At 40.2% G+C, this 11,086-nt stretch overlaps 1 long non-coding RNA gene across 1 annotated transcript in view; it reads right to left on the reverse strand.

Moving 5' to 3' along the window:
• LOC138672286 (uncharacterized) overlaps positions 1-5,557 on the reverse strand; it is a 120,923-nt gene extending 115,366 nt beyond the window's left edge. The window contains exon 1 of the long non-coding RNA XR_011319690.1: positions 5,433-5,557. This is a non-coding gene — a long non-coding RNA (uncharacterized lncRNA). The remainder of the gene's footprint in view (positions 1-5,432) is intronic.
• Positions 5,558-11,086: the final 5,529 nt, after the last annotated feature.

The raw sequence follows: 11,086 nt of genomic DNA on the forward strand, positions 1-11,086 counted from the left end.
CTGATGGACCAGAGCCAAATCTGTGAATTCGGGGCATATATTGTCTGTGCTTCATAGCACAGTCCCATCTCCCATGAAAATCCAAAGGTATTTGGATACCGTCATCTGCCAAGCTCAGTCCTCCTACATCAGCACATCTATTTCTGTAGGTGAACATCCAGCTTCGATGAACCCCATGGCTATGCATCATTCGGTAACATAGCAAATCATGTCTGCACTATAGCTGATACATAACACTTGGTACACTTCTTTACATTTAGCTCTCTTTGCCGTCAGTTCAGAAGCCCGATGACAGCAATGCATGAATTAGCCATAACACAGGGGAAGGCATGCAAAGGAAATAATAATTGCAGAAGAGACAAACCAACAAACAAAACAATGAAGAGATCAGATGCCCCTCAGTAGTCTAGTGCGGGTTAATTCCACTTCAACTCTCAGCATATTAAATCTACCGCACTCACCACTTGAAACTATTAGGGATGCAAAGCAAGTGGCGCCTCTCTATTGAGGTGCCCGAAATACATTCCCTGCTATAATAGCACCATTCAGTTACGTTTTTATTATCATCCCGAGCAGTTGGCAAAATGAATATCTCATATCAAGCCCTTCACAACCAAAAACAAGATCTAGGACTGCTCATCATTATAGGTTGGAAACCATCCAGTATCTAAGGTGGGTTTCCACTTCATGCCCACATATGTGATTGTACTCTAAATGGGATATTAATGCATCAAAGAAGAACCCATAAATCACAGTACACACCATTGTACGGCCACATTTAGGGGTAATTAAGACAGCCTCAACCCTAGGACCTCCTGTGGTTTTACTGAACCAATCTTAAATCCTCGTAGAACCCTATAGTTCTCTAGGTTTAGTTTTTGAAGGCTGTGGGGGTTGCATGTTTTGGCAATAATATAGACCTTTATATATGCAGAAATATTATTTGATCCCATTAGTGATGAGCAACCACGCTCGGATATTGTGTATTCCGATCATCCTCAGGCGCTATCCAAGTATCTCGGGTGTGCTCGAGTAATATGTTTGAATCCATACAGCTGCATGATTCATTGCTGTTATACAGCCGCAAGACATGCGGGGATTGCCTGTTTGTTGGGTAATCTCCGCATGTGTTGCAGCTGTTTAACAGCCACGAATCATGCAGCTGCGGGGATTTGAACATATTACTCGAGCACACCCGAGATGCATGCTTGGGTGTTATGCAATTATCTCAGGTGTGCTCAAGTAATATGTTCGAATCCCCACAGCTGCATGATTGGCGGCTGTTAGACAGCTGCATGTGGAGATGACCCAACAAACAGGCAATCCCTGCATGTCTTGCGGCTATCTAACAGCAATGAATCATGCAGCTGCGGGGATTTGAACATATTATTCGAGCACATCTGAGATACTTGGATAACACCCGAGCATGCTCAGATATCCAAACACATTCGCTCATCACTGGAACCAATCTTTCTCATACGATGAGTCCAAAAGGTTGACTTAACATTAATTTTCACCTTTTTCTGTGATTCTTCATTTTTTTATGCATTTTTAAGCTCAACGCCAATTCCTTTACTTTTCTCCTAATTATTATTATAGCTCCATTTATTCCATGGCGCTTTATATGTGAAAAGGGGTATACAAACTAAAAACGAGTACAGTAATCTTACCCAATAAAAGTCACGACTGGTACAGGAGGAGAGAGGACCCTGCCTGCTAGTTCATTATTAGCAATTTTTTTTTTAAAGTATTCCTCTATCCCTATGGTGTATCTTTTGTAGTTTTTTTTTTTTTTTAAGTATCGTGCAACTTTTAAGAAAAAGAAAGCATTTACTATTTTGATGAATTTGAAGAAAAATTCAACAGGGCAAAAAGAAAGACAAGGTAAATGAAATGATGAATCAGGCCCTAATATTTTACAGTTTTAAGTCACAGAAAACATTTAGCAGTATTAGAGCATGTTCACACTTCATATTTTTGAAAACGTAGCATGATGAATGAATGATACTTCTTAAGTCTCCTGCTCTTATTGCTTATGTTTCATTTGAAGAGTTGAAGCAGTTTCATGTTTTTGATGTAGAAATGCCTGCAGCAAATACTTAACGCATGGACATGCCTTAGGTCTAGCTGGAGCTGACTATATATGCATATATATTTGTATATATACGTTATATATAAGTTATCTAGATGTTGATGACAGATTTTCTACACGTATTCTACCAAGGAGTCAGAGACGACTGTATCATTATTTTCAGCCTTGGCTCTTTGGCTTCTAATAGGGCTATCCCCCCAATAAAAAACATGCTCCGGGTAATAGGATTGCACCATTTCACGAATGGATTTGCACGTATCTCATACATGATCCACTTATTATTATTATTAATATTATTTATTTATATAGCACCATTGATTCCATGGTGCTGTACATGAGAAGGGGTTACATACAAATAGAACCAACTTCTCTGTCTGCAGAACAGGTAATGTTACATGGGTGGAATAGTCCAGATGACTGCGAGCAGAGAGTTTGTGGTGTAGATTCGTGCATTATATACACGGATGGACAGCAAGCTGTGCAGTCTCAGGCTGTAATGGAAATGGAAACGATCAGCCTGAGCCTTTCCCACATCAAATAATCCAGCAGGAGGTGTGGAATCTGCGTAATCTCAGTGACACAGGGCCTCAGAATTCCAACAGGACCTTACTAACAGGAGTTGATATAAATAGATTTTACCATGTGTGCAATAATTGGAGACTTAATATGAAACACAAGATCTCCCGAGGGAATAAAAAGATTTCTTCCGGATCCCAACGTGTAATGTGATGAAATTATATTTGTTTTCTTCCCGTGCAAGAACATACTCTGCAACATCAACACTGCCGAGCCTGAAACTTTTCCTCAGGATATATAAAAGACCTAAAAATAACTATATGTCATATATATATATCAGTTGTTAGTGTTGAGTATTATATACTACAGTTGTGAATGACAATTTCAGAATGTAAATGAAAGTGATCCAATTTCCTAATGTTTAATGTTTGTTCTGCAGGATTGTACTATGACGTACACAAGCAATCAGTTGAGAAGACTCGTGTGAGTAATAGGTAGTCTCCGCTTGGGATTTGTGCCTTATATTTAGATGTAGGCATGGCTGAGCTCATATTAATTCACAAGAATGGGTAACAAATAATATATATACTACCCACACGTGCTGTATCACTATAACCAGGTAGTCAGCCTGGTTCTTCATTGCTTGCCATCCCTCAAACATCTAGAGAATTGAAAGATTTACTTAGTATTATCCTCCTCCCACACACAACTTCCTAACCTTTACTGAACACATGGCTCCAAAGCCACATTGAGACATTACAAAAATTTGGCCAAAATCCGTAAAAAATTTGCCATAGCCCCAAATTTCCGTTGTCTGTTACACTGCTCACAAGTAAAAGTCAAATGTTTAGTAGATAAAGAAAAAGCTGTAGGCTTTCAATGAGACCAAATACTACATGGATATGTCGATGATTTCGCCGATGCTCTCGAACAGGCGGTTTAATATAGGTTCTTTTGGCCCTCTTTATACTTTACTAATCCACTGATCCACTAAGGGACTAATAAAACTTCATCTCTTGGTGAATCAGAGAGTAAATTCTTATATCGATGATCTCGTAACCACCAAACCGCTACATGGCTAGCTCTACCCTCACCTTCTGTATCCTCACCCATCCCTTGTAGACTGTGAGCCCTCGCGGGCAGGGTCCTCACTCCTCCTGTACCAGTTGTGACTTGTATTGTTTAAGATTATTGTACCTGTTTTTATTATGTATACCCCTCCTCACATGTAAAGCGCCATGGAATAAATGGTGCTATAATAATAAATAATAATAAATAATCTCACCGATGTCCTAGAATAGGCAGTTTAGTTTAATATATTTTGGCCCTCTTTAAAATTTATTAGTCCACTGATCCACTAAAGGGACTAATAGATAGTCACCTCTTGGTGGATCAGTGAGTAAACGCATATTTTGATGATCTCACTGATGCCCTAGAACAGGCGGTTTAATATAGGTGCTTTTGCCCCTCTTTATTATTTAGTAATCCATTGATCCACTAAGGGGAAAATAGATATTCATCCCTTAGTGGATCAGTGAGTAAATGCATATATCCCACTATTACACTATAGACATCTCCCACAGGGATGCTAAACAATTGTATAATATTTTCCCTAACAAATTGTATCCTGAAACGCAAAATGAAAAAACATATCTGCAACATTTTACACACAAGTGTGATTCGAAATGTTGCAAAAGAGTAAGTGGTAATATTAAATGAAATAATAGAAAATCGCTCAAAACTGCAAATGCTGCAAAAATATAAATTACGACTTCTCACTAATTCATTGATACTTGTACTGTTTTGGCTCCATAACAACTAGCCCCATCCGCTACTGGGGTAGTCACCAGCCTGCAGACATCACAGAAAGCATTGTCCATGAATGCGCTAAGTACACAGTCAGCTTACAATAACTCATACATTAAGTTAAAGGAGAATTACAGTCTAAAATCCTGGCGGCTTATAGAGTTGGTAGGACGCAGCACAAAAAAATAGCAGAATATCAATTTTAGAATGACAATACAGGGACATGCTTAAAAAAACGAGAGAGTGTATATATATATATATATATATATATATATATATATATATATATATGTATATATATATATTATGCACATTTTCTCCTATATATGTATACACATATATATACATATATATAAACATACACACACGTATATAGTGCTCTGCATATAACACACACACATACATACATGCTGTTCCTGCTGTGTATACATGTAAAAAGTTAAATATATTGATCCGAGCTATGCTCACTGTACATTGCACGCCATGACGCCACTCCTCTTAACTATTGCCAACCCCTCATTCACAAAAATCATACATATATGTTCACAGTCCAGCCTACCATATAATTGCAACAAAGTCCTACATTTCCATTGGACACATAATGCAAAGAGGAGGTTTACATGTTCACGTTGTATTCGTAACTATGAAAACCTTATAGGAATGAATCCATCGCTGAAACTTTCTGTACTCCTCGCATAGAAAATCAATGCTACATATAAATCAGAAATAAAAAAAAAATAAAAAAAATCAGGTAATCAAAGTCGCAAACCATAAACAGCGCAGAAACTAATGGCTGGAAATCCGGTCTTTGTTAATTCTTGAAAATCCCAGAGCTTGCACAATCGCTATCATGCCTATTGACCTCTGGTGGGTTTGCGTCGCTAGCCCCATTGGCAACAAAAGGGTTGAAAGCAGATCATGCTGATGTAGGACAGCTGCTGCTTCCACATTAAAGCAACAGGGAACATCCTGACCTTAAAAAGACCATTTATGTATCCAGATAGAAGCCTCTCCTTACCTCCTGGTTCTGAGAACATGCTGCTTCAAATGTGCTGTTTAGTAATCCACACTGTGCCAAGCCAAGAGGACCAAAGCGAAGCCTTGTGTGGGACTCACCATTCTTACTGTGACAATGTGTGTGTGAGAGAGTGGGAGAGTGTGACAGCAGGCTGCCTGGACTGCAATCACTAGGGCATCCCCCTGCCTCCCCTCCCCCTACCACATCCCTCCAGCTTTTGACTCCTTCCAAAACTATATTAGCCAGCAGGGGAGAAAAAGTGACTAATCATGCATTCATTGCTCCTGTCTCTTGTCCCCCTACTACAGTATGGTCATCTGCATCCTATTGAGCACTGGTTTCAGGGCAAGGAAAAGCAAGGTTTAAAGAATGAGTGTTATGGGAGAATGGGAGGGAAGCAAAATCTGCCTCCTTGAGCATGCACAAGTCGCTGTGGTCAGTTGTGATTTTTTCGACACCAGAAATCAATGGGGGGGTCACCGACTACTAAACACAAGTTAGGTTCGGAGCACATTATCGGTGGCATCCAACAACTTCAGGGAGCCCGGTAAAATAAGACCATGTAAGGTTCGGACATTTATGTATTGGCAAAACTGCTTGAATTCTGAAGAATATGCCATATTATTAGTAACTAGATGGTGGTATGCCATATTATTAGTAATATATTGTAGAATGTCCTAATGTGTCCTCTGAACTATCAGGGCGATCATCCCATAATAAAGCCAGAAAATTGCACTGGAGAGAGAGGATTGCAGACACAGGCAATTTTTCTGGTGACAGATTTGTAGGGCGACAGAAGGGAATTTATGACCCCCACAGCCCTGTGAGCCACTGGTCTGTTTCTTTCCTATTTGTAACAAGATCAGTGATATATAAAAATTGAATATATAATAGGGAATGGCTTTGGTAGAGCTATACGAGCTTCTCTCTTGGCAGAGCTTCCAAAATTCGACCAATTCCCTGACGTTCTATGTGATAGCTGTCAGAAGGACAATCAACGAAAAACTTGTTCTAAAATTGATTTCTTTAAAAAAAAAACCTCTTGTGCAGCATTGTATGGAAACCATTTGTAATTAAAACGTGGAGAGATGTAAAGGGAACACGAATGATATAGGTGGCGGGAAAATCAAACCATTCATATACCTTGTGTAAGTCAAAGCTGAATATAAGTGGGATAAGTTGGACTAGATTGTGACCCATGGAAGGAGTACAATCACTAATAGTCTCATCCTTGTGTAACTGATGGCCTCTATGGGACCGGCTACACTATGTGATCGATCACAGGGCACAGTTGTTAGGGTTGCTAAGCACTGACTATATGGGTCTATAATATGCCCCCTATTCTTAGGTGTATTAATTGCCTACACACAATTCATTGCCTTTTAAAACTGTAAATGCTCAGTGAAACCACAACTAAAATATTTGCAAAGAAAATGCTGCCGTTTGCCATGTATGTATTTCATTGTCTGTTTTCATCAATTAGAAATATTTTAGTCCATAGTTACTGGAAGAACACATTGTTCAGATACTATCATCACATAATAGTAAATCATCAGCAGCCATCAGATAAAATGAAAAATAATTAAGAATATCATGTGATCCATTGGTGAAATAAATAGTTTCAAAACAGAGAAACTGCAGATCTATAGAGAAGAATATAAAGTATCTGTAGGCCTTGTATTCGGACACAAATGAACCCATTTAGCATTTTACAGAGTTCACCTATTGGATTAAAAAGATATTACAATTTGAGAGTGGTTGATACAGTTTAATGGCTAACTGAAAAGATGGTAACAAATTGCAAGCTGTCAAGGCTGCTCAGGTCCCTTCATCAGGCATCTATGCCTAATGAAGGGACCTTAGTCGTCTCCAAAGCGTGCAATTTGTTATAATTTGATATTTTTCCTATTAGATTAGGAATATTTAATTTTGAGACTGGGCAGCACAGTGGTTCGGTGGTTAGCACTATACGTACCCTGATCCAAGTTGATCCAAAACAGATGATCATGGCCAAAATGATCGCTCTCCGGATGTAATTTAACAATGGATGATTATTTTAGTGGCACAATGGCTCAGTGGTTAGTATCTACTAATGAATGCAGCCGAGGACAGGTGTGATGTTAATATTCCCTCTAATTTCACCCATTGTTGGATCGCACTGATATTGCCTTCATGGATGGAGGCACATGAAACACATTGTTCAGCTCCCCAGCATTAGCAGAATCCTAATGTATTCTGCCTATTCAGGAATCCAGTGGACAGTCCCCCTGCAGCTACTTTCCAAAACTGGACATGTTTTGTTAGGAGGGGCTGGGCTGGTAGCTGGGTGAAATAGCATTGGAGGAGGGGTGGCAGCAAGAGGCAAAGCTGCAAAAAATGAGAGTAACCTAACACCAGTGTCCAGGAACTGCCTTATGCTGAAGGCAAAATGAGCTCCTTGGCTTTCTAATTTGGTTACCAACAGGGCCCTACCACTCAATGATGCCTCTGAGAATTGAGGGACAATAGGCCAAATTGAGGTGCTGTTTTAGGAAAGAGCATTATAGGAGGAGCACTTAACCATTTGGAGAGGTAGTTAAATGATGGACCAGAATGTGTATAACACTAATGTTTTCTAACTAGTGATGAAATCCACAGATTTCATGTTATATAAATGCTTCCTATAGATATACAGGAAAGCAAATTCTTCAGAATTTGTTTTAGTCTTTGCCTGATGAAGAGACGTATGTATTCTCGAAAGCTTGCAATTTGTTACCATCTTTTCAGTTAGCCATTAAAAGGTATCAACCACTGAGGTCTCTCAATTCTAAATATTTTCCTATAGATACAGTGGGGCAAAAAAGTATTTAGTCAGTCAGCAATAGTGCAAGTTCCACCACTTAAAAAGATGAGAGGCGTCTGTAATTTACATCATAGGTAGACCTCAACTATGGGAGACAAACTGAGAAAAAAAAATCCAGAAAATCACATTGTCTGTTTTTTTAACATTTTATTTGCATATTATGGTGGAAAATAAGTATTTGGTCAGAAACAAAATTTCATCTCAATACTTTGTAATATATCCTTTGTTGGCAATGACAGAGGTCAAACATTTTCTGTAAGTCTTCACAAGGTTGCCACACACTGTTGTTGGTATGTTGGCCCATTCCTCCATGCAGATCTCCTCTAGAGCAGTGATGTTTTTGGCTTTTCGCTTGGCAACACGGACTTTCAACTCCCTCCAAAGGTTTTCTATAGGGTTGAGATCTGGAGACTGGCTAGGCCACTCCAGGACCTTGAAATGCTTCTTACGAAGCCACTCCTTTGTTGCCCTGGCGGTGTGCTTTGGATCATTGTCATGTTGAAAGACCCAGCCACGTTTCATCTTCAATGCCCTTGCTGATGGAAGGAGGTTTGCACTCAAAATCTCACGATACATGGCCCCATTCATTCTTTCATGTACCCGGATCAGTCGTCCTGGCCCCTTTGCAGAGAAACAGCCCCAAAGCATGATGTTTCCACCACCATGCTTTACAGTAGGTATGGTGTTTGATGGATGCAACTCAGTATTCTTTTTCCTCCAAACACGACAAGTTGTGTTTCTACCAAACAGTTCCAGTTTGGTTTCATCAGACCATAGGACATTCTCCCAAAACTCCTCTGGATCATCCAAATGCTCTCTAGCAAACTTCAGACGGGCCCGGACATGTACTAGCTTAAGCAGTGGGACACGTCTGGCACTGCAGGATCTGAGTCCATGGTGGCATAGTGTGTTACTTATGGTAGGCCTTGTTACATTGGTCCCAGCTCTCTGCAGTTCATTTACTAGGTCCCCCCACGTGGTTCTTGGATTTTTGCTCACCGTTCTTGTGATCATTCTGACCCCACGGGGTGGGATTTTGCGTGGAGCCCCAGATCGAGGGAGATTATCAGTGGTCTTGTATGTCTTCCATTTTCTAATTATTGCTCCCACTGTTGATTTCTTCACTCCAAGCTGGTTGGCTATTGCAGATTCAGTCTTCCCAGCCTGGTGCAGGGCTACAATTTTGTTTCTGGTGTCCTTTGACAGCTCTTTGGTCTTCACCATAGTGGAGTTTGGAGTCAGACTGTTTGAGGGTGTGCACAGGTGTCTTTTTATACTGATAACAAGTTTAAACAGGTGCCATTACTACAGGTAATGAGTGGAGGAAAGAGGAGACTCTTAAAGAAGAAGTTACAGGTCTGTGAGAGCCAGAAATCTTGATTGTTTGTTTCTGACTAGTGTTGAGCGATACCGTCCGATTCTTGAAAGTATCGGTATCGGATAGTATCGGCCGATACCCGAAAAATATCGGATATCGCCGATATCGATATCCGATACCAATACAAGTCAATGGGACATCAAGTATCGGAAGGTATTCTCATGGTTCCCAGGGTCTGAAGGAGAGGAAACTCTCCTTCAGGCCCTGGGATCCATAGGGATGTGTAAAATAAAGAATTAAAATAAAAAATATTGATATATTTACCTCTCCGGCGGCCCCTGAACTCAGCGCGGGTAACCGGCAGGCTTCTTTGTTCAAAATCAGCGCTTTTAGGACCTGAGAATCACGTCCCGGCTTCTGATTGGTCGCGGGCCGCCCATGTGACCGCCACGCGACCAATCACAAGCCGTGACGTCATTCGCAGGTCCTTAACGCGCTCATTTTTTAAAAATGAGCGCGGTAATGACTTTCAAAGACGTAGCGGCTTGTGATTGGTCGCGGCCACGCGACCAATCACAAGCCGCGACGTCACCGCAAGCTATTAACGCGCTCATTTTTAAAAATGAGCGCGTTAATGACTTTCAAAGACGTAGCGGCTTGTGATTGGTCGCGTGGCGGTCACATGGGCGGCCCGCGACCAATCAGAAGCCGGGACGTGATTCTCAGGTCCTAAAAGCGCTGATTTTGAACAACGAAGCCTGCCGGTTACCCGCGCTGAGTCCAGGGGCCGCCGGAGAGGTAAATATATCAATATTTTTTATTTTAATTCTTTATTTTACACATCTCTATGTATCCGATACCGATACCCGATACCACAAAAGTATCGGATCTCGGTATCGGAATTCCGATACCGCAAGTATCGGCCGATACCCGATACTTGCGGTATCGGAATGCTCAACACTATTTCTGACCAAATACTTATTTTCCACCATAATATGCAAATAAAATGTTAAAAAAACAGACAATGTGATTTTCTGGATTTTTTTTTCTCAGTTTGTCTCCCATAGTTGAGGTCTACCTATGATGTAAATTACAGACGCCTCTCATCTTTTTAAGTGGTGGAACTTGCACTATTGCTGACTGACTAAATACTTTTTTGCCCCACTGTATGTATTCTTCACACCATTAAGTAATACAGTACAAAATTTGATCAAATAATTATATGACATAATATTAAAAAAATTAAATGTAAAAGATCTGGGCTACCAAGAGTTTAATGACTCCATTAGGTTGCATTTGTTTTTTGGCCTTCAAGGCTTTATGCAACTTTACCTCTATGTAAATCCAATAGTAAAGAAAAAGAAACATTAAAGAGGTATGCACATTAAAATAAAAAGTCATATGATGTGTATTGAAAGTGTCAATGCAACATGCTTGTAGGCCAATGTACGGTATATCATAATCCTAGATTGTAAGCTTGCGAGCAGCGACCTC

The sequence above is a fragment of the Ranitomeya imitator genome, chromosome 3, assembly GCF_032444005.1.
Source record: "Ranitomeya imitator isolate aRanImi1 chromosome 3, aRanImi1.pri, whole genome shotgun sequence".
NCBI classification, from domain to species: domain Eukaryota; kingdom Metazoa; phylum Chordata; class Amphibia; order Anura; family Dendrobatidae; genus Ranitomeya; species Ranitomeya imitator.